This window comes from Bos grunniens, chromosome 27, assembly GCF_055505025.1.
Source record: "Bos grunniens cultivar Pamir isolate PY7600 chromosome 27, Bosgru_T2T1.0, whole genome shotgun sequence".
NCBI classification, from domain to species: Eukaryota; Metazoa; Chordata; class Mammalia; order Artiodactyla; family Bovidae; genus Bos; species Bos grunniens.
The window spans coordinates 21158443-21185605 of record NC_141191.1 but is presented as its reverse complement, the minus strand read 5'-3'; the positions used below and the strand labels follow the sequence as shown (position 1 = coordinate 21185605).

The 27163-nt window shown below is 42.3% G+C and overlaps 1 protein-coding gene across 14 annotated transcripts in view; it reads right to left on the bottom strand.

Annotated features, from left to right (window-relative positions):
* The window catches only part of MTUS1 (microtubule associated scaffold protein 1), a 188100-nt gene that overhangs the window by 147924 nt on the left and 13013 nt on the right, over window positions 1-27163 (bottom strand). Inside the window, exon 1 of one of the 14 annotated variants that reach the window (XM_086380640.1) lies at window positions 19762-19810. The exons of the other annotated variants lie outside the window; for them this stretch is intronic. The gene's annotated coding sequence lies outside the window, so the exon portion shown is untranslated. Of the gene's footprint in view, window positions 1-19761; window positions 19811-27163 lie in introns of those variants that run through there. 14 annotated transcript variants of the gene reach the window in all.

Below are 27163 nucleotides of genomic sequence, written 5' to 3'. Positions count from 1 at the left end.
ACATATCTGCTCTTCAAAACATGAATAACTAGTGTCGAAGCTGTTATAGATCTTCCTCAACTTATGATGGAGTTACATGCTAATAGACCCATTGGAAGTTAAAAACAGTATAAGTTGAAAATGCATTTGGTACAGCTAACCCACCAAACACCACAGTTTACCTAGCTTACCTTGAACTGCTCAGAACACTTCCATTAGCCTACAGCTGGACAAAACCATCTAACACAAAACTTATAATAATGTACTATCTCATGTAGATGATTGAATACTGCACTGACGGTGAAAAACAGAATGGCTGTCTGGGTACAGAAAGGTGAGTGCATCGGTTGTTTACCCTTGTGATCACGTGGCTGATGGTGCCTGACACTACCCAGCATCAGCAGAGGATCCTAGCCCAGGAAAAGCTCCAAATTCAAAATATGGCTTCTACTGAAAGCACTAACACTATTTTGCACCATCAAGTCGAACCACCATAAGTCAAGGAACATTCGGACTTGACAAAACAGTCAGTGTAGTCCCTAAATAAATGCCTTTCAAATTCCAACAATAGAACCATTCAATTCAGACACCTGAAACATATTCCAAGAAGTCTTGGAGCAGTTTACTCATGAATCCAAAGACTACAACAGACGAACTTCTCTTGAAACAGACTACTCTTATGAGTGAAGGTAATTTTACTATTCTCCTGTGAACAGGGCCCACTCATGGAAGAGGGGTTGACGAACACTAATGACTGGCTCACGTGTCCAGATTCACTGAATCCAACCTGAAAATGAAAGTGTTGCTTGCTCAGTCATGTCCAACTCTATGCGACCCCATGGACTGTAGCCCGCCAGGATCCTCTGTCCATGGGATTCTCCAGACAAGAATACTGGAGGGGGGGGCCATTCCCTTCTCCAGGGAATCTTCTAGACCCATCAATTGAACCCATGGCTCCCTCAATGCAAGCAGATTCTTTACAATCTACTTATTCTATATGTAAGAAAATTGTGGTCTAGAGAAAATAAGTTATGGTTTTTAGTGCTGCTTTTGATTACATGACTGTACGAGTCACCATTCACACATATTCTGTGGAAAAGAAACACCAACAGTAGAGTTACATTAAAGATGGTGGTGATGGTGCCCCAAGAATCATGCAAGGTAGCAGCTCTGATGACTTCCAGGTTCATACAAGTATTTAGAGACAGAAGCAAGATTAAATACTCTTGCCTCCAGCCCCTTAGAGTCACCACCATCTTGCCTCATGAAAGTATGATTTAATGGTACATTTAGAATAAAGCCCTATCCTAAATTTTTATCCTCTTTAACAACATGCATTTAACCACCTTAGGTGAAACGGCACAAGTACCACAAACTAACCCTGCATTAAGAAGATCAAACATAACTTCAAAGAAAAGAAACCAGGCCTGCAGAAACTAGATACAAGCTGAAAGAATACAACACTTAAAAAAAAATATTAAAGGCTGTCTACACCAATGTAACGTATTAAATAAACAGTCTGTGTCTCAAAGCTACAAATGAGCAAGGGTAAATATTTCACTTGCATTGTCCAAACCTGAGTCCCTATTGTTCTCAATCTCCCAGTGACTACACCAAAGAGGAGCTAAATAAAGGGACTCTTACTACAACTGTCAGGCACATCTGCTAAAACAAAATTATCTGGACCTGCTTCCTAGAACAAGAGGCCAGCTTCATCTTTTGATGTCCTACCAAGGAAGCAGTTTGGCTACAATCGCCAATGCCAATTAAGATAAGAAAACCAGTACATTCAGTACCTGTCTCGAAACAGATTATGTTTTTCTACAAAGGGAAACTCGGCCAAAAACTAAACACTGTATGTTCAATGTTTTTTGTGATCCAGTATCACTCAATGATAAAGGAGATCTAGTAGACACAGTTCAGATTGTTCACTGAATAACCAAAGTAGTTCTTCCAGTTTCTGAAACTGTACAACCACCTGTGATACTTCACAAAGAAATAGGGGGAGACGAGGTAGGGGAAATGAGATGGACTCGAGCCTATGAAAAGAAGTAGCAGCTCAGCGGAAAAAGGAGCACATTTTAGTCAGTTCTAATGAGGTGGATGAACCTAGAGCCTGTTATACAGAGTGAAGTTTAAGTCAGAAAGAGAAAAACATCATATATTAACACACACACACATATATATATGGAATTTAGAAAAATGGTACTAAGTAACCTATTTGCAGGGTAGGAATGGAGACTTAGACAAAGAGAATAAACTGTGGACACGCTGGGGGAAGGAGAGCGGGGGACAAACTGAGAGAGTAGCACTGAAACTTAGACACTGTCAGGTGTAAAACAGATAGCTAAAGGGAAGTTGTTGTAGAGCAGGGAGCTCAGCCTGGTGCTCTGTGATGACCTAGAGGGGTGGGATGGGCTGGGGGGTTCAAGAGGGAGGCGACATGTGTATATGTATGGCTGATTCACATTCATGTATAGCAGACACCAACACAACATTATAAAGCAATTATCCTATAATTTAAAATAAATAAATTTTTTTAAAGTAGCAGCTTAGGAACTTGTGGAAGATTATATAAGAAAACTATTTAATCCATATAAAAGAATCAATCTACAAGAGATTAAACCTCCAAAGATATGTTCCTAAGAAAGAGAAATTAACTCCGAAACTAAAGCATCCTGTCAGGTTCCAAGCAAATGCAACAAACATGCGCACAATATTCCCTCCTTTCCCCTACTTGATTTGAAAAGTTAGCTTAGGCTGAGAACTAGTTCTCTTCATTCTCTGAGACACCAGTAAGGCTCCAAGAGGAATAAAGGTATATAGCTGTAGGGGAACAAAATTTGCCACCCTAAAATCTCTCTTTGGCATGAAGATTATTTCAAGCTGGAAACAATCAAGCCCAAAAGACTCAGAAAGAAACTCTGACCTTCCCCCACTGACTGTCTGGGCTTCCCTGGTGGCTCAGTGGTAAAGAATCCGCCTGTCAATGCAGGAGACACAGGTTCGATCCTTGGTCAGGAAGATCCCCTGGAGAAGGAAACAGCAACCCACTCCAGTATTCTTACCATGGGAAACCCCATGGACAAAGGAGCCTGGCAGGCTACAGTCCATGGGTCATAAAGAGTCAGACACAAGTGAGCACACACACACACACATGGACTATCTAAAGAATGTAGACAGAGGACTTGTTCCAGGAAGGGAGCCATCATCATAGACAATCTGGTATGAGCCAGCTATGCACAGGGGGAATCTAGCAGTCTGTTTGTTAAAATCCTCTGTGTCCCATTGTCTCTACTGACCCAGCAAACATTTATTTACCTAACATTTGCTTTTCCATCTTTGTGTCAACTGCCTTCCTCCCTTCTGAGGCCCCACCATTGCAACATCCTTTTTTTTCTTTAGCTGAAATGGTATTTAAGGTGAGGATTTCGGCTATTTTGATGAGTTGCTCCGTTTTCCTGGGTCCCTCCCATGTATAGTGATAGTGAAGTCACTCAGTCGTGTCCGACTCTTTGCGAAATGTATACTCTTTTTTAGTATACATGTTACTAAACTTCTGTGTGATTTTCTCCTGCTAGTCTGTCTCATGTCAGTTTACTTCTGAGACCAGCCAGAAGAATCTAGAAGGGTAGAGGAAAATTTATTCCTCCTTGTAAAATTATATAGAAAGAGTAGAAACCAGATCCCAAGGGGAAAAAATAATCACTTACACATCACTGGAAATCAGAATCTCTGAGCCAAACTTTTAAAACAGCTTACTGTTGATGCCTCAGACCAAACTCAAGTTGGGCCATGGGAGAAGAGTCCGTAAGAGCCATGCTAGCTCACGATCAGTAGAGACAGAGGTGCTCTGAGGTTGCTGGAGCCTTCATACTCAGCCATCTCTGAGACTCTGCAACTCCATGGACTGTAGCCTGCCAGGCTCCTCTGTCCATGGGATTCCCCATGAAGGAATACTGGAATGGGTAGCCATTTCCTACTCCTGGGGATCTTCCCCACCCACTGACTGAACTCGTCTCCTGCATTGGCAGTCAGGTTCCTTACTGCTGAGGCACCAGAGAAGCTGGGCTGCTGGAAGTCATTTGGAAAGTCTAGGGTGTCAATATTAAAACAAAAAAAAAAGGGGGCAGGAGAAAAAAAGAATTCAAGGAATAGACACAGTTTTAAATGTCCGTATGAAAGGCAACAAAGACCAAAAAACAAAGTCTAGGGCTGCCTCGGTACACAAAGGCAGACTTGGGGTAAGATGCTACCCTTTGATGAAGCATCAAAACCCAGCAGGTTCAGTGACTGTGAAGCTGGGGAAACTCCAGCCAGGAGAAGGACTTCAGATTTCATTGTCCTCCCAGCCCTTTGATCCTCCCCCAAAGCCCCTCAATAAAATGGCTTGATCCTCCCCTTCTCCCAAAAACACTCTTCTGTCTCTCTTGATATTTCTGTATTTGTCAGTCAGCACACAGACGTTACCCCTAGGCACATGTGTATCAACAGCTGGCATTTCTGAGGTAGAAACTTGGCTCCAGAGCACCACCCAAGTAGGTGGGATGCAGACGCACCAAGTTGGTGCTGTTCCCCTCTCTGCAGCCCCTGTACACATGCTTCCTCCACAACTCCACTCAGCTCATCACACAACCTTCAGCTACTCTGCTGGTATAGGCAGTCCCCAGTTTATAAGCAGGTCACCACCCACAGTTCATTTGAAAATTTATTTTAACTCAAAACTAATTTTCCTAGAGCAATGCTCTTCATGAGGAAGAGGATTCTAGCCTGGCCCCAAACCGAAACAAATTTAATTTATAATGTAAGTCCTATTAGGTCAGCTAGACCTAGCCCTTAACACATGTCTGAAGACCAAGAAGCTGAACACAAGCTAGGGTGTTGTTTCAATGGGAAAAAAATGCACTCCGGGTCAAAAAAAAAAAAAAAGAGAATCAAAGAAGTTACTCGTCCTACTTGACCCTGGCTATCACCATCCTCATCTCAAGAGTCTGAAGATGTAGGGGCTGGGAAAATGAAAATGGGAGAAAGTTTTCTCCCTTCTAAAACACAAAGAAACAAGAGGGGAGGCAACCTCATTTTCCATCCTGCCTCCTCTTCCTCCTTTTACAATCCTAAATGGGGTTAAAGGCCTTAAGCCTTTCTTGCTCCAATCAGACAGGTGGAGTGGCCTACCTGCTCTGTGTGTGTGGGAGCACACAATCCACTTGAAGATCCCAAATGCAAATTTTTACTTCAAAGGATAAACCTGTAACATTTCAACATCTTCTGCTAAAACAGAGAAAACCTTCCCACTTTCAATCCAATCTTCTTAAGAATACATATATACACATAGACAAGAGAGCTAAAATATAGGACTGTGAAACACTGAAGCCAAAGAGCAGGAAATTTCATTCCAAGGAAGGAGGCATTTCTCCAAGGATGATATGCAAATGACCCTTGAAAAGATGCTTAACATTATGAGTCTTTGGGGAAATAGAAATCACAACCATGAGATGTCCATCAACAGAGGAATGGGTAAAGATGTGGCACACATATACAATGGAATATTACTCAGTCATAAAAAAGGAATGAAGTTGTACCATTTGCAGAGATGTAGATAGACCTAGAGGCTGTCATACAGAGTGAAGAAAGAAAAAAAATGCATATCAGCATATATGTGGAATCCAGAAAAATGGCACAGATAAACCAATTTGCAAAGCAGAAATAGAGACACAGACATAAAGAACAATATATGGACACCAAGGGGGAAAAGGAAAGATGGGATGAATTGGGAGATTGGGGTTTACATATACATACTACTATGTATAAAATATGTTAACTAATGAGAACCTGCTGCATAGTACAGGGAGTTCTACTTAAGGCTCTGTGGTGACCTAAATGGGAAGGAAATCCAAAAAAAAACCAGGAAATATGTGTGTATGTATGAAATTCCCTGATGGCTCTTAGTAGTAAAGAGCCACCTGCAATGCAGGAGACTTAAGAGACTCGGGTTCCATCCTTGGGTTGGAAAGATTTCGTCGAGGAGGAAATGGCAACCCACTCCAGTTCTTGCCTGACGAACCCCACAGACAGAGGAGCCTGGCAGGCTACCCTCCTAGGGTTGCAAAGAGTCAGACGCAACTCATCAACCGAGCATACATGCATGTATATGTATAGCTGATTCACTTTGCTGTTAACACATCATACCCACTGGCATGGCCATGATGAAAATGTCAGCAAGGATGTGAAGAAACTGAAGCCCTCCTGCATTGCTGGCGGGTAGGTAAAATGCCGCAGTGGTTGTGGAAAACAGTTTGGTGGTTCTTCCAAAGTTAAACACAGAATCACCATACAATCTCGCATTCCACTCCAAAGCGTACGCCGAAATGGACCCAATGCAGGGATTTGAACAGATCTCTGTACACGCATGTCAACATCAGCATTATGGATAGTAACCAAAAGGTGGAAGCAACCCAAGGATACATAGGTGAGTGAATAAACTAAATGTGGTAGCTAAATACAATGGAATATTATTTGGCCATAGAAAGAAATGAAATTTTAATAATGCTGCAAACAGATGGACCTTGGAAACATTCTAAATGAAAAGGACAGAAAACGATAAACATGGTATGATTCCTCTTACATGAGGTACCTAGAACAGGAAAATCCATAGAGGCAGAAGGTAGGAGAGAGGTTACCAGGAGCTAGTGAGAAAACTGAATGAGAAATTATTCCTCAATGATTTCAAAGTTTCTGTTTGGGATGATGAAGAATTCTGAAACTAGACAGGGTGATGATGATACAACACTGTGAATGTACTTAATGCCACTGAAATGTATACTTAAGAATGGTTAAGTGGGATGAGCAGAGAGAGTAACATGGAAACATACATTACCACATGTAAAACAGAGAGCCGATGGGAATTTGCTGTATGGCTCAGGGAACTCAGACTGGGGCTCTGTAGCAACCTAGAGGGGCGGGATGAGGAGGGAGGTTCAAGAGGGAGGGAAAATAGGTATACTGATGGCTGATTCATGCTGATGTTTGGCAGAAACCAACACAATACTGTAAAATAATTATCCTTCAACTAAAAACAAATGAATTTTTTAAAAAATCAAAATAAATAAAATGGACAGGCAACATGGGCCTTCTATACAACATATCAAACTCTGCTCAATGTTATGTGGCAGCCTGGATGGAAGGGGAGTTTGGGGGAGAATGGATACATGTATATATGTGGCTGAGTCCCTTCACTGTTCACCATTGCTAATCAGCTATACCCCAATATAAAATAAAAAGTTAAAAGAAAAAAAAGAGAATGGTTAAAACGATGAATTGTTATGTGTATTTTACCACAACTAAAAAAAAAAAAAAGATAACACCACAAACTGACAGCTTAATTTCACTGCTATCTCAACTTTCCCAATCTACAAAACAGGTGAAAAAGTCTATATCATGTATCTTAGAACTTTGGGATGCCAAGGTCCATACAGTCAAAGCTATAATTTTTCCAGTAATCATGTATAGATGTGAGAGTTCAACCATAAAAAAGGGTGAGCACTGAAGAACTGATGCTTTCAAACTGTGGTGCTGGAGAAGACTCTTGAGAGTCCCTTGGACTGCAAGGAGATCAAACCAGTCAATCCCAAAGGAAATCAACCATGCATATGCATTAGAAGGACTGATGCTGAAACTCCAATACTTTGGCCACCTGATGCGAAGAGCAGACTCACTAGAAAAGATCCTGATGCTGGGAAAGATTGAGGGCAGGAGGAGAAGGGGACAAGAGAGGATGAGATGGTTGGATGGCATCATCAACTCAATGAGCATGAATTTGACCAAACTCCAGGAGACAGTGGAGGAAAGAAGAGCCTGGTGCGCTGCAATCCATGGGATCACAAAGAGTCAGACACGACTTAGCGACTGAACAAATGACTATTTGAGATCTCAAGTGTTCAATCCACAATGGGAAGGGTCTACACAACGGCACCACACTGACAACTGTGGCACCACACCTGTGAGGCAGAAGTTCTTCTGGGCTAGACAGTCGCATAGAAAGATACCATTTGCACATATGAACAGATACCCTTAAGTGTGCAAGTTTTGTTGTCACAATCTTTTAAATCCTCACCCTATCAACATCAGAGTCATAAAAGAGATATGTGATTTCAGAGAAGAGTAAAATCATGACAGTAACCAGGGCATGTTGCTGACAAAGACTTTCAGATGCGGTTGTCTGAGATTGAGGAGGAGGAAGCAGGAGCAGCTTCTAGACCCACAGCTAGTCAACTGGGCAAGTCCCCGGAGGGATCAGGCAGGGATTCCAGGACAAGCGGCCTGATCAGCCTAGGAGACTCCAGCCAGGGCCTAAAGCTCAAAGACAGCACAAGACACACAACGCTACTGGTCACACAGCTTAGGAGCAGGCTTCTAGGCAGGTATCCATAAATGGAGGTGCTTAGCTTCTTACCAAGCCTCCAAACCTTTCAGCATCACTGTCTGGTTCTTTTGGTTTTGTTTCTGCCACATCACAAAGCTTGTGGGATCTTAATTCCCCAACCAGGGATTGAACCCAGGATCACGGCAGTGAAAGCACAATTTTTAATCACTGGGCCACCAGGGAATTCCCAGCACCACTACTGAATTATTTCCAGATTGAAGCTGACATGACTACCTTTACATGGAACACTCCCACTCAAGGGCCACTTCAAAAGAAACTCCTTCAGGGTTAAACAAATCTCAGTTTGATTGCATGGTTGAGAGAATAATCGCTCTGAATAAACTACCTGTATTTTACACACGTCTTGGGCACAATGCTTATATAAAGTAAGCATTCAACAAATGTTGGCTGTAAAGCAGACTTTCTCAGCTATCCATTACATATCCCTCAGAGATGATGGATCAAAGCCAAGGAGCAGCAAACAACTATTTTTAAAATATAAACACAAATACAAGCACCCCAGGTGGCTCAATGGTAAAGAATTCACCTGCCAATACAGGAGATGTGAGTTTGATCCTTGGGTTGGGAAGATCCTCTAGAGGAGGAAATAGCAACCCACTCCAGTATTCTTGCCTGGAGAATCCCATGGACTGAAGAGCCTAGAGGGTTACAGTCCACAGGGTTGCTAAGAGTTAGACACCACTGAGAAACTAATCATGCAAACACAAATACAAAAAACATACATATAATTACTGTCTACCAGCCTCCTCATTTTTTTTCAATTAACTGTTTTGGATTACTTTAAAACTTTCTATTTTATATTGGAGTACAGCCGATTAACAATGCTGTGACTATTTCAGGTGAATAGCCAAGGGACTCACCATACATATACATGTATCCATTCTCCCCTAAACTCCCCTCTCATCCAGGCTGCCACATCACACTGAGCAGAGTTCCCTTTGGAATTCAACTTCAACGGTGATGAAAATGGCTTTTATGTAGTCTTATTTGAAATCTATAACTTCAAGGGTGGGATCAGGTCACAACAATCCCCTTTGACAACAGTTCCCTTGACTCCCTGAAGTGGCCCCACTCTATGAACTGGCCCTGGTAGAGACACCAACCCTCAAACAGGGCCAAATTCTGTCTTCCAAACCACCACGCAGATTTGAAAGAGACTGGCAGAGTGGATCCATGGGATTCCCTAGAACGGAGAAGTCGATCAAGCCAAGCCTTGCAGTTAGTCCCCTTCCTCCCTGCACCCAGAAGCAGAGGAAGCGAGGATCTGCAGGAAAAAAAAGCAGCTTTGTCCCAAGAGACACAGAAATGAAAGCAGTGAGGGAACTGACCTGACTTGGTTCCCAATAGCTGCCTTGACATTTGAGTTGTGAGCAACCTCCCACAACTTTCCTTATGAAGCCTATCTGGGTTTTGCCTTGGTTCACCTGGATTGATTTCTATCACTTTCAATTAAGAGTCTTAGTTAACTGTTGCCAAGAATTTGTCATAGGGGAGGCCAGAAGATTTTTAGCATATTTTCCACAACTGACTTAGAAGCAATCTAAATGTGAACAGGGACTGATAAGAAAATTGTAGTAGAGTAATTCAATGAAATACAACCATTTTTATCTATGCAGGGTACAAACAACTAGGGAAAATGTGCATTTTATGATTACAGTCATATAAAATATATAGTAAAAGAACATGAGAAGATGAATATATTAGATGTGGTGGGGGGTACAGGGCTATGGGCTATTAATGCTGTTTTAATATCATGTCTGTGTTATTATTAAGACCAGGAAGAAAAATTTAATCATTTCCCCAAATTATAAGTAAACACAAATGTTGATAGATGAATAAAATATCTACAGTACATCCATATAATGAAATAGCACTCATCAATAAAAAAAGGTATGGCTTCCTGGTAGCTCAGATGGCAAAGAACTCACCTACCAATGCAGACCTGGGTTCAATCCCTGGATCGGGAAGATTCCCCTGGAGAAGGAAATGGCAACCCACTCCAGTATTCTTGTCTGAGAAATCCCATAGACAGAGGAGCCTGAGGGGCTACTGTCCACAGGGTCACAAAGAGTTGGACAGGACTGAGCAAGCTACAAATAAATCATACCTCAGTAAATCTACCTTGAAAGCAAATACAATACTGAGCTTGGAAACCAAAGCTATGGTAGCACCTCTGAGAGAGCTCTTTTCTTGACATTCATTCATCCAATTTGTCAGGTGCCCATCATATGCCAAACATGCTGCTAGGTGTGTGAACCAAATAGACACAAGGGTGAGCGAAATATACAAAAAAAAACATTACACAAGTATTCAGTCAGAAATTGTGGTCAATGAAGAAAGACATTGGTATTCTGGTTACTATTACAGGAGTAGGGGGTGTCTGAGCAAGTCACATGTGTAGGTGAGACCTGAAAAGTTAGTAGTGGCTAAGGAGGCAAAATCACTGCAGATGGTGACTGCAGCCATGAAATTAAAAGACGCTTACTCCTTGGAAGGAAAGTTATGACCAACCTAGACAGCATATTGAAAAGCAGAGACATTACTTTGCCTACAAAGGTCCATCTAGTCAAGGCTATGGTTTTTTCAGTGGTCATGTATGGATGTGAGAGTTGGACTGTGAAGAAAGCTGAGCACCGAAGAATTGATGCTTTTGAACTGTGGAGAAGACTCTTGAGAGTCCCTTGGACTGCAAGGAATTCCAACCGGTCCATTCTAAAGGAGATCAGCCCTGGGATTTCTTTGGAAAGAATGATGCTAAAGCTAACTCCAGTACTTTGGCCACCTGATGCGAAGAGTTGACTCATTGGAAAAGACTCTGATGCTGGGAGGGATTGGGGGCAGGAGGAGAAGGGGACAACAGAGGACGAGATGGCTGGATGGCATCACCGACTTGATGGACGTGAGTTTGAGTGAGCTCCGGGAGATGGTAATCAACAGGGAGGCCTGGCGTGTTGCGGTTCATGGGGTCGCAAGGAGTCGGACACGACTGAGTGACTGAACTGAACTGAACTGAAGGAGGCAAAGAACAAAAAGGGTCTTTATATATGTATATATCTAATTTAAATATTGATTTATTTAGTTGCACAGGGGCTCAGTTGTGGCACTCGGGATCTTTAGTTGTGGCATGTGGGATCTAGTTCCCTGACCAGGGATCAAACCTGGGACCCTGGCACTGGGACGGTCAAGTCTTAGCCACTGGAGCACCAGGGAGTCCCCAGGAAAGTCTTAAATGTAGTGTCTTATCAGCAGCCAACAGCAACTCAACTGTTTAATATATCAAGTGTGGTTATATTTCAATGTGATGTGGAATGGGGCCTCTGAACTAAGAGCCCAGGCAAAGGAAGGTCTTAAAACAGCAACAAGGGCAGTCAGTGGTTGATATAAAAAAGTGTTTGGGGACTTAAGGGCCCTTAAAGAGAATTACGGTGCCTCCACCCACTGTCAACATTTCACAAATGATTAACAGAATGCATACATTTCTCTGAAATGAGGTTGCCTAACTAAATCTCAGATTCTGGGTTTTTTTTTAATTGATTTTTATTCGGAGTCTAATTTCTTTACAATGTTGTGTTAGTTTCTGCTGTACACCACGAGTCAGCTATATGTATACCTATATCCCTTCTCCTTTGAGCCTCCCTCACACGCACCCCCCATGCCACCCCTCGAGGCTGTCAGATGTCAGCTCGCTGAGCCCCCTGTGCTATACAGCAGCTTCCCGCTAGCGCTCCATTCTACACAGGAGGATATCCATGTCAGTGCTCCTCTCCCAGTTCGCCCCATCCTCTCCTGCCCCCACTGTGTCCACAAGCCTGTTCTCTATGCCCCCTCTCTGACATTCCTACCCTGGAAATAGGTTCATTTTTCTAGATTCCATGTATTCTGGTGCTTTATAGTAATTTGTTGTATTTGTTTTTACTTTTGGCTGAATTTGACCATGGTTTGCTAAAGCTTATCAAAGATTCTAAATGACAACTAAAAACACACCAACATACAACTTAACCAAAAAGTGAACAACAGTGTTCTCTGTCTGGTAAACACAACTGTTCACCCACCCTAGGGTTCAAATTCAAGACACCTCCTTCACGTGACCTCAGAGGCATTGTTCTGTCTGCATTCTCTGAAACTCACAGGCTGCTTCTTGGCAAATTCCTCTTCTGGATTCTTCTCTGACCAACACCCCCAACCTTCACCCGTGTTGGGAGTAAGGCAGGGCTCAGCCCCTTAACCCCTTCTCTTCCCAACTCATGGTATTATTATAGTAAATACTTTCTGTTGGATAACGACTCCCACAAGCATATAGCTCTAGTCCTGATCTTTCTCTAAAGCTCCAGATTTTAACAGCCGGTTGTCGAGTCAACACCTACATTTGCTTATCTAATAAGCATCTCAAACTTCCTACACCTACAAGACAACTCTGGGCTTGTAGACCTCCCCCCAGCTTCCTTCTTGCCCCAGTCTCTGTACAGACACTACAGTGCAACCCCACTGATTACGCCGAAAACCCAGTTGTGAGCCTTCATCCCCCCTCCCACCCCAATAGCCACTCCTAAAGAGGAGAGAGGCTACCTTCAAAATACCTAATACATCCCAAACGCAGCTGCTTCTCACCCTCACTACTATCCCAGGTCCAAGTCACTATTGTCTCTCTGCTGAACCAAATGAGCAAATCATTAGCCTCTTGCCTCCTTTCAACACATTCTCCACAAAGTGACCAAAAGGATCCTTCTGAACGTGTCACCTCGTGCAAATCTTCTCCCAAAGCTCTTTATGGCCTCTCATCACACTTAGGAGGAAACACAGACCCATTGATCTAGAACAACAACTAGCAACAGGTTAGCCTTTGTGCTAAACGTGAGAAGTATTTTCAGGAGGCAAGGGAGCTCTCACTGTGGCCCCCCAAAAAGATGATACGGTCTAAATAGTCAACTTGGGCTTCTCTGGTGGCTCAGTGATGAAGAACCCGCCTGCCAATTCAGGAAGCCTCAGGAGAAGTGAGTTCCATCCCAGGTCAGGGAGATCCCCTGGAGAAGGAAATGGCAACCCACTCCAGTATTCTTGCCTGGAGAATTCCATGGACAGAGGAGCCTGGAGGCTATAAATAATGGGGTTGCAAAGCGTCAGACATGACTGAGTGACAAAACGTCAACTCTGGGACAGAGTGGAAGAATCCTTGAAAATAAATAACCATCCATTCCTAAATCAGTATGGAGAACTCCCTGGTGGGCCAGTGGCTACAACTTGTCACTTTTCACTGCCAAGGGCCCAGGTTCAATCCCTGGTCAGAGAACCAGATCCCCAGGCCATGTGGCATGATTTAAAAAGAAATTAAATAAAGCCTAAATCAACAGGTATGCCTTCAAACAAAATATTCTCCATCTCTTCACCATCCATTGTTATTGTTTAGTCACTAAGTCGTGTGCAACTCTTTGTGACCCCATGGATTTCCCAGGCAAAGAATACTGGAGGGGGTTGCCATTTCCTTCTCTAGGGGATCTTCCTGACTCAGGAATCAAACTTACGTCTCCTGGTGTTCACTGCTGAACCACCGGGGAAGCCCCTTCACCATTCAGTCCTCCACAATTACCTGAAGGCTGGGAGGAAAAAGGTGTTCTTGGCCTTTACACGACTGATTGTTTGTCAAGTGATACAGGTTTCACCCTAAATTACATATACAAGTCTCTAAAATAACTATTAAGTTTTGGATATTTCATACCGAAACAAAAACCAGCTACCTTTCTGAAAAGAGTCTTCTGTGTCTCACTTTGAGACTGAAGTTTCTTCAAGCTCACATGACTTCAACATAAAATGCGCACCATATATATCCAAAGAGTTATGAGTAAACGTGTTAAATAATCATCCCAGAAATTTCCATTTAAAATGTACAGGTCTTTGTCTTAATGATCTGTTGTCTGCAAGTTTTCAGACAATGTTCGGCTTTGTGTTCCTGGGGCAGTATAGGAAACAAGGCCCATTACTGTTTCCATTCCTCAAAACTGCTGTGACTAACATTAAGTACAAAGTGTTTTCTTACAAATGAGAAACATCAAGAAATATATCTCACCAAGCCCAGCCTCATAAAAAGATAGCCTCCGTTATTTCCCTTTTTCTAGGGTTTTTAAGCAGTCAATCACTAACACTGCTACCTCCCCCTACGCAAGTCAACAGGAGAACACTCGCCCTCCCTACACTTTTCACACCTGTCTTCAGACACACACCCTCCCCCTTGACTGCTCCTTTCGGGATCTTCTCCTGGCAGCAGGAAGGCAGCAGTGGCTCTGTGCCATTGACTCTCTCCTTTTTTATATTGGGACTATTTTTAGGGCAGCAGCCCCTCTCTGATTCTGGACTTGGCCCTGGATCATCACAAGGCCAAGTCCTTAGAGAGAAATCCTGCAGAAGCCAGGCAAGTCTCAGGAGGATTAGTGGACACTCCTCTGCTAACGAAGCAAGAATCTAAGGGCCCTGCAAAGGCAAATGCCCTCCAAGGATAGCGAGGTCATGACCTTTACAGTCCAACCCTCCCCAACGCTGCCTTCAGTTGGCCTGACCAAAGCTCAGCTCCTTTTCCAAACATGCAACCCATAATGCCCACTATTTCATCAGGTTAAAAAGAAGAAGAAGAAAGGCTGAAAGATCTCCTGCTGCTGCTGCTGCTGCTGCTGCGTCGCTTCAGTCATGTCCGACTCTGTGCGACCCCATAGACGGCAGCCCACCAGGCTCCCCCATCCCTGGGATTCTCCAGACAAGAACGCTGGAGTGGGTTGCCATTTCCTTCTCCAATGCATGAAAGTGAAAAGTGAAAGGGAAGTCACTCAGTTGTGTCCAACTCTTAGCGACCCCATGGACTGCAGCCTACTAGGCTCCTCCGCCCATGGGATTTTCCAGGCAAGAGTACTGGAGTGGGGTGCCATTGCCTTCTCTGAAAGATCTCCTACTTTTATGAAAATTTTAACACATGTGCCAGGAAAAAATAAATAAATAAATATTGTGGTTTTGGTTTTTTTTTACATCTTTTGGCCATGCCATGAAGCAAGTGGGATCTTAGTTTCCTGACCAGAGACTGAACTGTCACCTTCTGCAGTGCAAGCATGGTGTCTTAACCACTGGACCACCAGGGAAGTCCCGTGCCAGGAAATTTTAAGCTCAGTGACAGTTTTTTTTTCCTGAAATAATCACATCCAGCAAGCAGCAAGTTGGAGAATTTAGATTTGTGTAACAGCCTTGGGAATAGGTAGGTATTGACAAAAATATTCTAAGAAAGTTTTAGTCACCTTTCAAAAAAAGAATCGCATACCAAGACACAGTAAGTTAAATATCCCTTTGCACTATTTATAAACATAACTATATACTAAAACTTCTGTAATTGGAACAGAGCTACCAGAAACACTAAATATATCTTATGATAAAAGACTGCACCGTTTACTACTACACCACCATAAAAGACAGCTATGGCAATATGAGTTTCAAGCTAAGTGTTTGGTTGGTTTTTCCATCTCACTGCTAAAATGAAGCATTAAAAACCTCAAACTAGGCTTGAAGGTTTTAACAACTGAAATTTCAAGGGAGAACACATATAAAAAACAGAGGGGAAAATACATTTCTGTATTTTATCTTGTACGTCTCCTGCAAGGACACCAGGCCTCATCAAAATTCATCTCTTTCATTCATCCCCAACTTGGATGTTCTAAAGAAGTTCTAAAGAAATGTGAATGTTTTCTGAAGAATCCACAGTGTTAAATATTTGCTCTTCAAATTTCTACTGATAAAAAAAAAAAGAAATAAACAAATTTCTACTGATAACATTAAATGAAGACCTCATGAAAATGTTAAGAATAGCATGTTAGGCTCTAGTATTTGAGAAGACAACAGGGCAGCCTGACACTGAGCTGCAGGTCCAGGGAAGAAAGAAGGGTCAGTCGGGGGTCCTGGCCATGGCACTTAGCGTCTGCTTACTGGGGGTCTCCAGCCCTGCAAGTGAGCACCCTTCCCTCCTGCAGTCCCAGGACAGCTGAATGCAGGAATTCACCAGGAGAACAAAGGAATAATACAACATGAACCTCAGGACGTGAGAAACTCAGCCAGGTCCCCTCCTTTACCCTCATAAGCAGAATAAAACCTCACTGCTCCACAATTGGCTACTTTTGGCATTTCTCAGACAGGAGTATAGAGGGAGCCTATTCTTAGACTCTGTCCTCCAGAAACTTGGAAAAATAAACAGTGTAATTGAAAAAAAAAAAGACACTGAATATGCATACTGTTGCGCTAAAGGCTTCCCAAGTGCCTCAGAGGTACAGAATCCACCTGTCAATGCAGGAGATGTGAGAGATAGGAGTTCAATCTCTGGGTTGGGAAGGTCCTCTGGAGTAGGAAATGGCAACCCACTCCAGTATTCTTGCCTGGAGAATCCCATGGACAGAGGAGCCTGGGAGGTTACGGTTCACGGGCTCGCAATAGAGTCAGACACAACTTAGCAACTTAACAACAACAAACTGTTGTCCTATAGAAGTACTTGGAAATCCACAAATTTGGGTCTGTTTAGCTTTATATTTCTAAAGCAAACTGTTTAATACCAAGTCTTCAGCTCCATGAAAATGGTCCAAATTTGGCTCCCAACTGAATGACAGCCTGACTGATTGTCACAGCCTTTAAAATCATCAGTACATGAGAGTCAATTGAGACAGAAACCTCTCAACAAGTATCCTCAGCAATCAATTCTCAGAAGATATAATTCAATAATATAACTCCAGCCTCAATGGCAATCCAGAACTCAGTTGTGGCCAACATGCTGTAAACTGACCGAGGCCAAGAGCCCTGCTTCCCTTTACACAGACCTGTGATGGCAAGACAGGCTGGCTTGGAGTTGAAAAGGCAGAGATAGAGGTAATGAAAATTTGCACTTAAAAATAGAAGCAGATTCCTAGAGATGGAAATGGCAATCCACTTCAGTATTCTTGCCTGGGAAAATCCCACGGACAGAGGAACCTGGCAGGCTACAGTCCATGGCATCACAAAGAGCTGGGGACACAACTTAGTAATTGAACAACACACAATCAGGCAGACTGTGATTTGGGGAAATAGCTCTTGATGGAAATGTGGAACAAAATGGAGAGTGCGGTGACCTAGCATATGGAATACAGAGATTTGTAAGGAATTAAAATTTGTGCATAGGCTAATAGGTGCAAATGTGCAAACAATGAAGTCCGTGGTTAAAGGAAGAAAAAAAAAAATTAGGAGAGGATTGCTCCACTAAATAGTATTTGTGAAATTCAACATTCCAATTTAAGTGAAGAATTCCAGTATCTACTCATGCCTTTCTCCAAGTGACTGTAACTCTGTATAAAATATTTTAATCAGAATTACATAAAATAACACCACTCTTTTGGGATACTAACTTCCTAGTTTAGCTGTTATAAACAAGAGGGCAGTATCAGTTCAGTTCAGTCACTCAGTCGTGTCCGACTCTTTGCGACCCTATGAATCGCAGCATGCCAGGCCTCCCTGTCCATCACCAACTCCCGGAGTTCACTCAGACTCACATCCATCAAGTCGGTGATGCCATCCAGCCATCTCATCCTCTGTCGTCCCCTTCTCCTCCTGCCCCCAATCCCTCCCAGCATCAGAGTCTTTTCCAATGAGTCAACTCTTCGCATGAGGTGGCCAAAGTACTGGAGTTTCAGCTTTAGCATCATTCCTTCCAAAGAAATCCCAGGGCTGATCTCCTTCAGAATGGACTGGTTGGATCTCCTTGCAGTCCAAGGGACTCTCAAGAGTCTTCTCCAACACCACAGTTCAAAAGCATCAATTCTTCAGTGCTCAGCTTTCTTCACAATCCAACTCTCACATCCATACATGACCACAGGAAAAACCATAGCCTTGACTAGACGGACCTTTGTTGGCAAAGTAATGTCTCTGCTTTTCAATATACTATCTAGGTTGGTCATAACTTTCCTTCCAAGGAGTAAGCGTCTTTTAATTTCATGGCTACAGTCACCATTTGCAGTGATTTTGGAGCCCCAAAAAATAAAGTCTGACACTGTTTCCACTGTTTCCCCATCTATTTCCCATGAAGTGATGGGACTGGATGCCATGATCTTCATTTTCTGAATGTTGAGCTTTAAGCCAACTTTTTCACTCTCCTCTTTCACTTTCATCAAGAGGCTTTTGAGTTCCTCTTCACTTTCTGCCATAAGGGTGGTGTCATCTGCATATCTGAGGTTATTGATATTTCTCCTAGCAGTCTTGATTCCAGCTTGTGCTTCTTCCAGCCCAGCGTTTCTCATGAAGTACTCTGCATAGAAGTTAAATAAGCAGGGTGACAAATATACAGCCTTGATGTACTCCTTTTCCTATTTGGAACCAGTCTGTTGTTCCATGTCCAGTTCTAACTGTTGCTTCCTGACCTACATACAAATTTCTCAAGAGGCAGGTCAGGTGGTCTGGTATTCCCATCTCTTTCAGAATTTTCCACAGTTTATTGTGATCCACACAGTCAAAGGCTTTGGCATAGTCAATAAAGCAGAAATAGATGTTTTTCTGAAACTGTCTTGCTTTTTCAATGATCCGCGGATGTTGGCAATTTGGTCTCTGGTTCCTCTGCCTTTTCTAAAACCAGCTTGAACATCAGGAAGTTCACGGTACACGTATTGCTGAAGCCTGGCTTGGAGAATTTTGAGCATTTCTTTACTAGCATGTGAGATGAGTGCAATTGTGCGGTAGTTTGAGCATTCTTTGGCATTGCCTTTCTTTGGGATTGGAATGAAAACTGACCTTTTCCAGTCCTGTGGCCACTGCTGAGTTTTCCAAATTTGCTGGCATATTGAGTGCAGCACTTTCACAGCATCATCTTTCAGGATTTGAAATAGCTCAACTGGAACTCCGTCACCTCCACTAGCTTTGTTCGTAGTGATGCTTTCTAAGGCCTACTTGACTTCACATTCCAGAATGTCTGGCTCTAGGTCAGTGATCACACCATTGTGAGGGCAGTATAGTTGAACTTAATCCACATTTACAGTTGAGACTAATTCTGTAATTCTGTCTCCCACAATTTTATAAATGTAAGATATTTTAGTTAGCAATCTAAACCTTAACCAATTTCCTTACAACTATTTTCTTACTATTAGAGACTTTCAAGCATGAAATATTTCTTATGCGATTTTTATTATATTCAAAAGCCTTCAACTAGCTACCAAAAAAATAAAAGAACCCATACAAGGGTACTAGAACAGCACTAAGTGAGAGTCAGTTACTTCACGCATCATCCTGCCAGTTTCCTCATCCCGGCTATCAGGTGACCTTTTACTAAAAGAGCTGTCGTTCATTCAACAAAATGCGTTACTCACCTACCATGCACCAGGTGCTCTGCTAGGGACACGATGTTGAAGACAGTCCCTGTTCTCGAAGCAAAGGACAAATAAATAATTACAAAAATTGCAGGGGACTTCCCTGATGGTCCAGTGGTTAAGACTCTGAGCTTCCACTGCGAGGGGCATGGGTTCGATCCCTGGTTGGGGAACTAGATGTTACACGGCTAGGCCAAACAGTAAAAACGTTTTATAAAAACTACAAAAATGACACAGTCTGAGGGAACCTGGAGGATGGGCTCCGCTGCTGCGGACATGGAGGGCATGGTCAAGTGTGGAGAAGGGGAAGCTTGAGCTGAAGATAAGGAACAGGTCAGCAAGTGCTGGTTGACCTTTCAGATTTCATGGACAAGTGAAAATTTCTTCTCTGAAGATATGGAGAGACAATGTGGGGAAGCCAGCTTTAAATATTGCCTCTAAAGACTTTAGACAAAGTAACTTTTTACTACTACCAACACATTATAAAAGGACATTTTAACACCAAAGTGAAGGGTGTACATAATTGTAGAACATTCTTTTAGACTATATGAATTAGCTTGATGAAAATCTCAGTATGTCCCCCCCTTTTTTTTTTTTTCACTTCATCATTTCATAGTAGACATTTTGTCCCCAAGCACACTTGGTTCATAAATCCTCACTTGGCACCTCTGAGCCCAGTGAAAAAGGCAGCGAGGAAGAAGAGGGAGGGTGCCTGCGGGGCCACAGGCAGCCGACGCCCACTCTCCAAGATGACCAAAGAGGAGGACAAGAGAGAGAGACTCACGCAAAAGAAACTGCAGAGACAGCCAGTGGATCAGAAAGGCCTGGGAGCCCTCGAAAAGGGTCAGTGGATGCCCCAGCCCTCCACTGGAAGCCCATACAGAGACCAAGAAGCTGGCACACACACAAAAGCCCCCTGGGCTTCACACATCCAGAGGCATCTCAAGACTGTCCACGATGTGTGGCTTCTGCAGAGACCAAGAGCTTGGCAGGAGGACCTGGACCAGACAGCCTCCCCTGTTGCTATGACGACATGATGCTGTAACGCTCCTCCAGGACCAGGAACCATCCCGGAAGCAGGTGTACTGGGGAAGGAGGAAAACGATCCTAGAGAAAGCAGCCCTGGAGAGAATGCCTGCACTGACCAAACTTAATTCCTGAAGTTAGGGCTACATTTCATCACTAGCATCTACGCTAATGATGGGAATGGCTCATCTTCAGGAACACAGAAGAACACATGAGAGAATTCCATTCAGGCCGGTACACATCCCGCAGTTCGGATTACTCAGGGACTCGCCCACCTCAAGCCAGTGCAAACTGTTTTGTATCAGGGGTGCACTTTTCAGAAAGAAAATCAAAATAGAACTGTTTAAAGACTCCCTTCAAATAAAATGACAAGCATTGTGGAGTGAGGCTGACGTAACAGCTGAAAAATGGAGGCTTTTGAATGTCAGAAGACGTGAGACAGAAAAGGCTGTGTAAACACAGTGTTCAGCACACCGAGAAACTGACAGGCAGGGACTGCTTCTCCCTGACACTGTCAAGTCCTTCTTGTCCGCCCACAGTTAGCCAGTGTGTGCGGCCAAGCTGGGGGAGAGGCACTACCTCTTCCGAGGTTCAAGATAACCCACCAGTGCACAGCACTTTAAAGTCCTCAACGTGTTCTCATAGTCATCCGCCCAGCTGATAGCCCCGTGGGTCAGACAGGTCCCATGACAGTCACCTCCTTCCCAACCCGAGCCTTTTCAGATGTTAAATCTGATGCTTCCAGTCATCCAGTACCTTGCCCAAGAAAAAGAGTTAATAAATAGCAATGGACATTAAAGTCAGTTCAAATGTGTCCTCAATCTCTTTCCAAACCCTCCTTTTCACAGTAATAAAATCAACTAACTTTTATGGATGTGCGAGTTGGACTATAAAGAAGGTTGAAGGGTGAAGAACTGATACTTCGGAACTGTGGTGCTGGAGAAGGTTCTTGAGAGTTCCTTGGACAAGAGATCAAACCTATCAACCCTAAAAGAAATCAATCCTCAATATTCATTGGAAGGACTGATGCTGAAGCTCCAGTACTTTGGCCACCTGATGCGAAGAGCTGATTCACTGGAAGAGACCCTGATGCTAGGAAAGACTGAGGGCAGGAGAAGAAGGGGTGGCAGAGGATGAGCTGGCTGGATGGCATCAACTCAATGGACATGAGTTTGAGCAAACTCTGGGAGATGGTGAAGGACAGGGAAGCCTGGCTTGCTGAAGTCCTTGAGGTCGCAAAGAGTCAGACACAACTGAGTGACTGAACAACAATGAACAAATACAGCTACAGACCCATAGCTGCCTAGAACTGAAGGCAGGCAGTATTCATGGAGAGTGCCCACATTTACTCAATAACTGGGTTACCTACCTCGAGCAAGCCAAAAATAATCTTGGCCACATTTTCCTCATCTGTAAAAGCTGATGCAACAAGAATTCTGTGAAAGTTTTAGAAACTTTCTAACTCACACACAATTGTTGGCTGCTATTGTTATAATGTTAGACAATCTTGCAAAACAAGCATTATTATAATCCTCACTTTACTAGTGACCAAAGCTTAGCAACTTGTTGACATGGTTGAAAGAACTTTCTGGGAGTGATGGACACGTTTTCTACCTTGATTGGTTACACAAGTGAGTACCTGTCAAAACTCATAATTGTGCACTGAAGCTAAATGCATTTCAGGGTACTTAATTTTATCCCAATTAAAAAATTTTTTCAAAAAAAAAAAAAATTTTTTTTCACAGATCACATGGCCAACAAACAGCATAAGTATTCCAGAACACATCCATTCATTCAGGTTGGAACAGAGATGTTCTCCTGGTTCTTACTCTATAATACACTTTCCGATTAATCCTTCCTACCCAATTGAAAACCTGAATGCTGACTATATCCACAACCATTTCTGTCTCGATCTCATGGACATCAAACCTGCTCTACTTAAGCAGCTACATGAAAAAGAAAGGAATTAGAACATTCTTTGACACCATACACAAAAATAAATTCAAAATGGATTAAAGACCTACATGTAAGACCAGATGCAATAAAAAACAGGCAGAACACTGACATAAATTGTAGCCATGTCATTGATCTACCTCCCAGAATAACGGAAATAAAACCCAAAACAAACAAACGAGATCTAATTATACTCAAAATATATTGCACTTTAAAGGAAACCATAAACAAAATGAAAAGACAACTCACAGAATGAGAGAAACTATTTGCAAACAGTATGACTGATAAGGGATTAGACTCCAAAATTTACAAACATCTCATGTAGCTTATTAAAAAAAAAAAAAAGGCAGAAGACCTAAATAGACATTTCTCCAAAGAAGACATACAGGTGGCCAAAAGGCACATGAAAAGATGCTCAACATTGCTAATTATTAGAGAAATACAATCAAAACTACAATGAGAGTATCACCTCACACCAGTTAGAAAGGCCATTATCAAAAAATCTGCAAACAATAAATGCTGTTTATTTATTCCTTTTCTCCACCCTCCTTCACTGTTGGTGGGAATGTAAATTGGTACAGCCACTATGGAGAACAGTATGGAGGTTCCTTAAAAAAAACTGAAAATAGAGCTACCATATGATCCAACAATCTCACTCTTGAGCGTATATCCAGAGAAAAACATGGTTTAAAAGGATGCATGCACCCCAGTTTTCACTGCAGCACTATTTACAATATCCAAGACATAGAAGCAACCTAAATGCCCATCAACAGGTGAATGAATGAAGAAGATGTGGTACCTATATGCAATGGAATATTACTCAGCCATTAAAAAGAATAAAATAATGCCATTTGTAGCAATATGGATGGATCTGGAGATTATCATACTGAGTGAGTAAGTCAGTAAAAAACAAATATCATATGATATCACATATTGCAGAATCTTAAAAAAGAAAAAAAAAGATACAAATAAACAGAAACAAATTCAGACTTAGAAAACAAACCTAAGGTTACCAGGGAAGAAGGGTAGGGGAACTGATAGAGTTTGGGATCAACATGTATACACTGCTATATTTAAAATAAAATGCCTTTCCATGGGAGGAAAAATGATGCTTTTCCTGGTTCTTATTCTATAATCCACTCTCCAATTAACCCTTCCTATCCAACTGAAAACTTGAATGCTCCCTGAATGAATTTGTATCCTACTGTTGCATGTAAACTGTATAAATCTTAATTATGCTGAATTGCTTTATAGTGCTTTTCGGTATACTATATCCTTCTACTTTACTGCATATTCATTCTATTAATTTTTGAATTTGATATTGAAACTCCACTAAATATCTTAAATTATTTACTTTAAAAAATAATTGTAATATACAGTGGAACTATATGTAGCTTTGTTGGAATTTTCCAAGTCTCCTGTAAATATGTTATCATACTTTCATAAGTTAAAAAATGAAAAAGAGGGGGAAAAAATGAATGCTGACAACACCCCCTACCTTTTTGGTCTGATCTCACGGACATCAAACCTGCTCTATACTTATTCCAATATTTACATTTTACTGTTAACTTCCCACCACATTACGTAGACTTCCTAGAGGAGGAAGTCTCTGGCAATGACCCTACAGTCACCTAGACCTCAACACTCACCTTGAAAATGCAAGTCAGGCCCATGTACTAGGTGCCTACAAGCCAAATCAACAGGTCCCCAAGAATCTAAAATATCAACTCACAGTCTAAGTCAGCATTTCTTCAACATTTTGGGGGGTCAACTGATCATGCAAAGAAATAGAAGAAAACAATAGAATGGGAAAGACTAGAGATCTCTTTAAGAAAATTAGAGATACCAAGGGAACATTTTATGCAAAGATGGGCTCAATAAAGGACAGAAATGGTAGGGACCTAACAGAAGCAGAATATATTAAGAAGAGATGGTAAGAATACACAGAACTGTACAAAAAAGATCTTCATGACCCAGATAACCACGATGGTGTGATCACTCACCTAGAGCCAGACATCCTGGAGTATGAAGTCAAGTGGGCCTTAGAAAGCATCACTACGAACAAAGCTAGTGGAGGTGATGGAATTCCAGTGGAGCTATTTCAAATCCTGAAAGATGATGCTGTGAAAGTGCTGCACTCAATATGCCAGTAAATTTGGAAAACTCAGCAGTGGCCACAGGACTGGAAAAGTCAGCTCACATGCTAGCAAAGTAATGCTTAAAATTCTCCAAGCCAGGCTTCAGCAATATGTGAATCGTGAACTTCCAGATGTTCAAGCTAGTTTTAGAAAAGGCAGAGGAACCAGAGACCAAATTGCCAACATCTGATGAATCATCGAAAAAGTGAGAGAGTTCCAGAAAAACATCTATTTCTGCTTTATTGACTATGCCAAAGTCTTTGACTGTGTGGATCACAATAAACTGTGGAAAATTCTGAAAGAGATGGGAATACCAGACCACCTGACCTGCCTCCTGAGAAACCTGTATGCAGGTCAGGAAGCAATAGTTAGAACTGGTTCCAAATAGGAAAAGGAGTACATCAAGGCTGTATACCGTCACCCTGCTTATTTAACTTATATGCAGAGTACATCATGAGAAATGCTGAGCTGGAAGAAGCACAAGCTGGAATCAAGATTTCTGGGAGAAATATCAATAACCTCAGATATGCAGATGACACCACCTTTATGGCAGAAAGTGAAGCGGAACTAAAGAGCCTCTTGATGAAAGTGAAAGAGGAGAGAGAAAAAGTTGGCTTACAGCTCAACATTCAGAAAACTAAGATCATGGCATCTGGTCCCACACTTCATGGCAAACAGATGGAGAAACAGTGGAAACAGTGTCAGACTTTATATTTCTGGGCTCCAAAATCACTGCAGATGGTGACTGCAGCCATGAAATTAAAAGATGCTTACTCCTTGGAAGGAAAATCATGACCAACCTAGACAGCATATTCAAAAGCAGAGACATTACTTTGCCAACAAAGGTCCATCTAGACAAGGCTATGGTCTTTCCAGTGGTCATGTATGGATGTGAGAGTTGGACTATAAAGAAAGTTAAGCACTGAAGAATTGATGCTTTTGAACTGTGGTGTTGGAGAAGACTCTTGAGAGTCCCTTGGACTGCAAGGAGATCCAACCAGTCCATCCTAAAGGAGATCAGTCCTGGGTGTTCATTGGAAGGACTGATGTTGAAGCTGACACTCCAGTACTTTGGCCACCTGATGTGAAGAGCTGACTCACTGGAAAAGACCCTGATGCTGGGAAAGATTGAGGTCAGGAGGAGAAGGGGACGACAGAGGATGAGATGGTTGGATGGCATCACCAACTCAAAGGACATGAGTTTGAGTAAACTCCGGGAGTTGCTGATGGAGAGGGAGGCCTGGCATGCTGCAGTTCATGGGGTCGCAAGGAGTCGGACATGACTGAGCAACTGAACTGAACAGAATTAAACATAAGGCACTCTTCTAAGTATTCCTGACAAGGGAAGTAAATGAAATTAAATTCTTGGTTTGTGGCTATTTCATCATAGTGGAGATAACTTTCAGAATCCCATCAAAAAGTGAGCCTTTTCATCCAAATCAGTAAAACAGTCAAAACAATAAGTCAATTTCACAGGAGCAATGAGCCAGCGCAGAAAGGCCTGTCTCTACGAAAGTAACTAAAACCAAACCACCACTTACACACAGTGCCTATCGAGGGGCCACTGGCAAGGGTTTGTACAACTGGGCTTGAGAAATGATTTGATGTAAAAACTCTGCACTCTTTTTGTTTTTAAATTATGTATAGCTACTTAAAGAAATTACCACCAGAAAACAGCACAGGTTGTTTCAGGGAAATAAAGATAGACCAGGTGCACAGGGCAGAGTTCAAAACTAAAATAATTATCTTTTCCTCAAAGTATTAAATGAGGGACTTCCCTGATGGTCCAGTGGTTAAGACTCCACACTTTCAATGCAAGGGACGCAGGTTCAATTCCTAGCCAGGGAACTAAGATCCCACGTGCAATGCAGTGCAGCAAAAAAATTAACTAATTTTAAAAATGGTACTTCCCTGGCAGTCCAGTGGCTAGGAAGCCACACTCCCATCACAGTGGGCACAGGTTCAATCCCTAAGATCCCACATGCCAAGGAGTCAAAAAAATAAAAACTAAGCATCAAATGACCACAAATAGGGACTTGTTTAGAATCTTTCAGACACTTGCCATATCTCTTCAAAGTTCACTTGGCAAAAAGGAAATAATTTTCCATCTGAATCACGCCAAGACCAACTTAAAAATGCCATTATGTGTGCACAGTTACGCAAGTCGGCACCTTACAAGTCGCTATCTTCCAACCTACATTAAATATCAGCTTCCTGTAGCCTTTACTGGAGAATGATAATGTGTGGTGAGCTTTCCACTAGCAAATAAGAGTGTTTAAACAGAA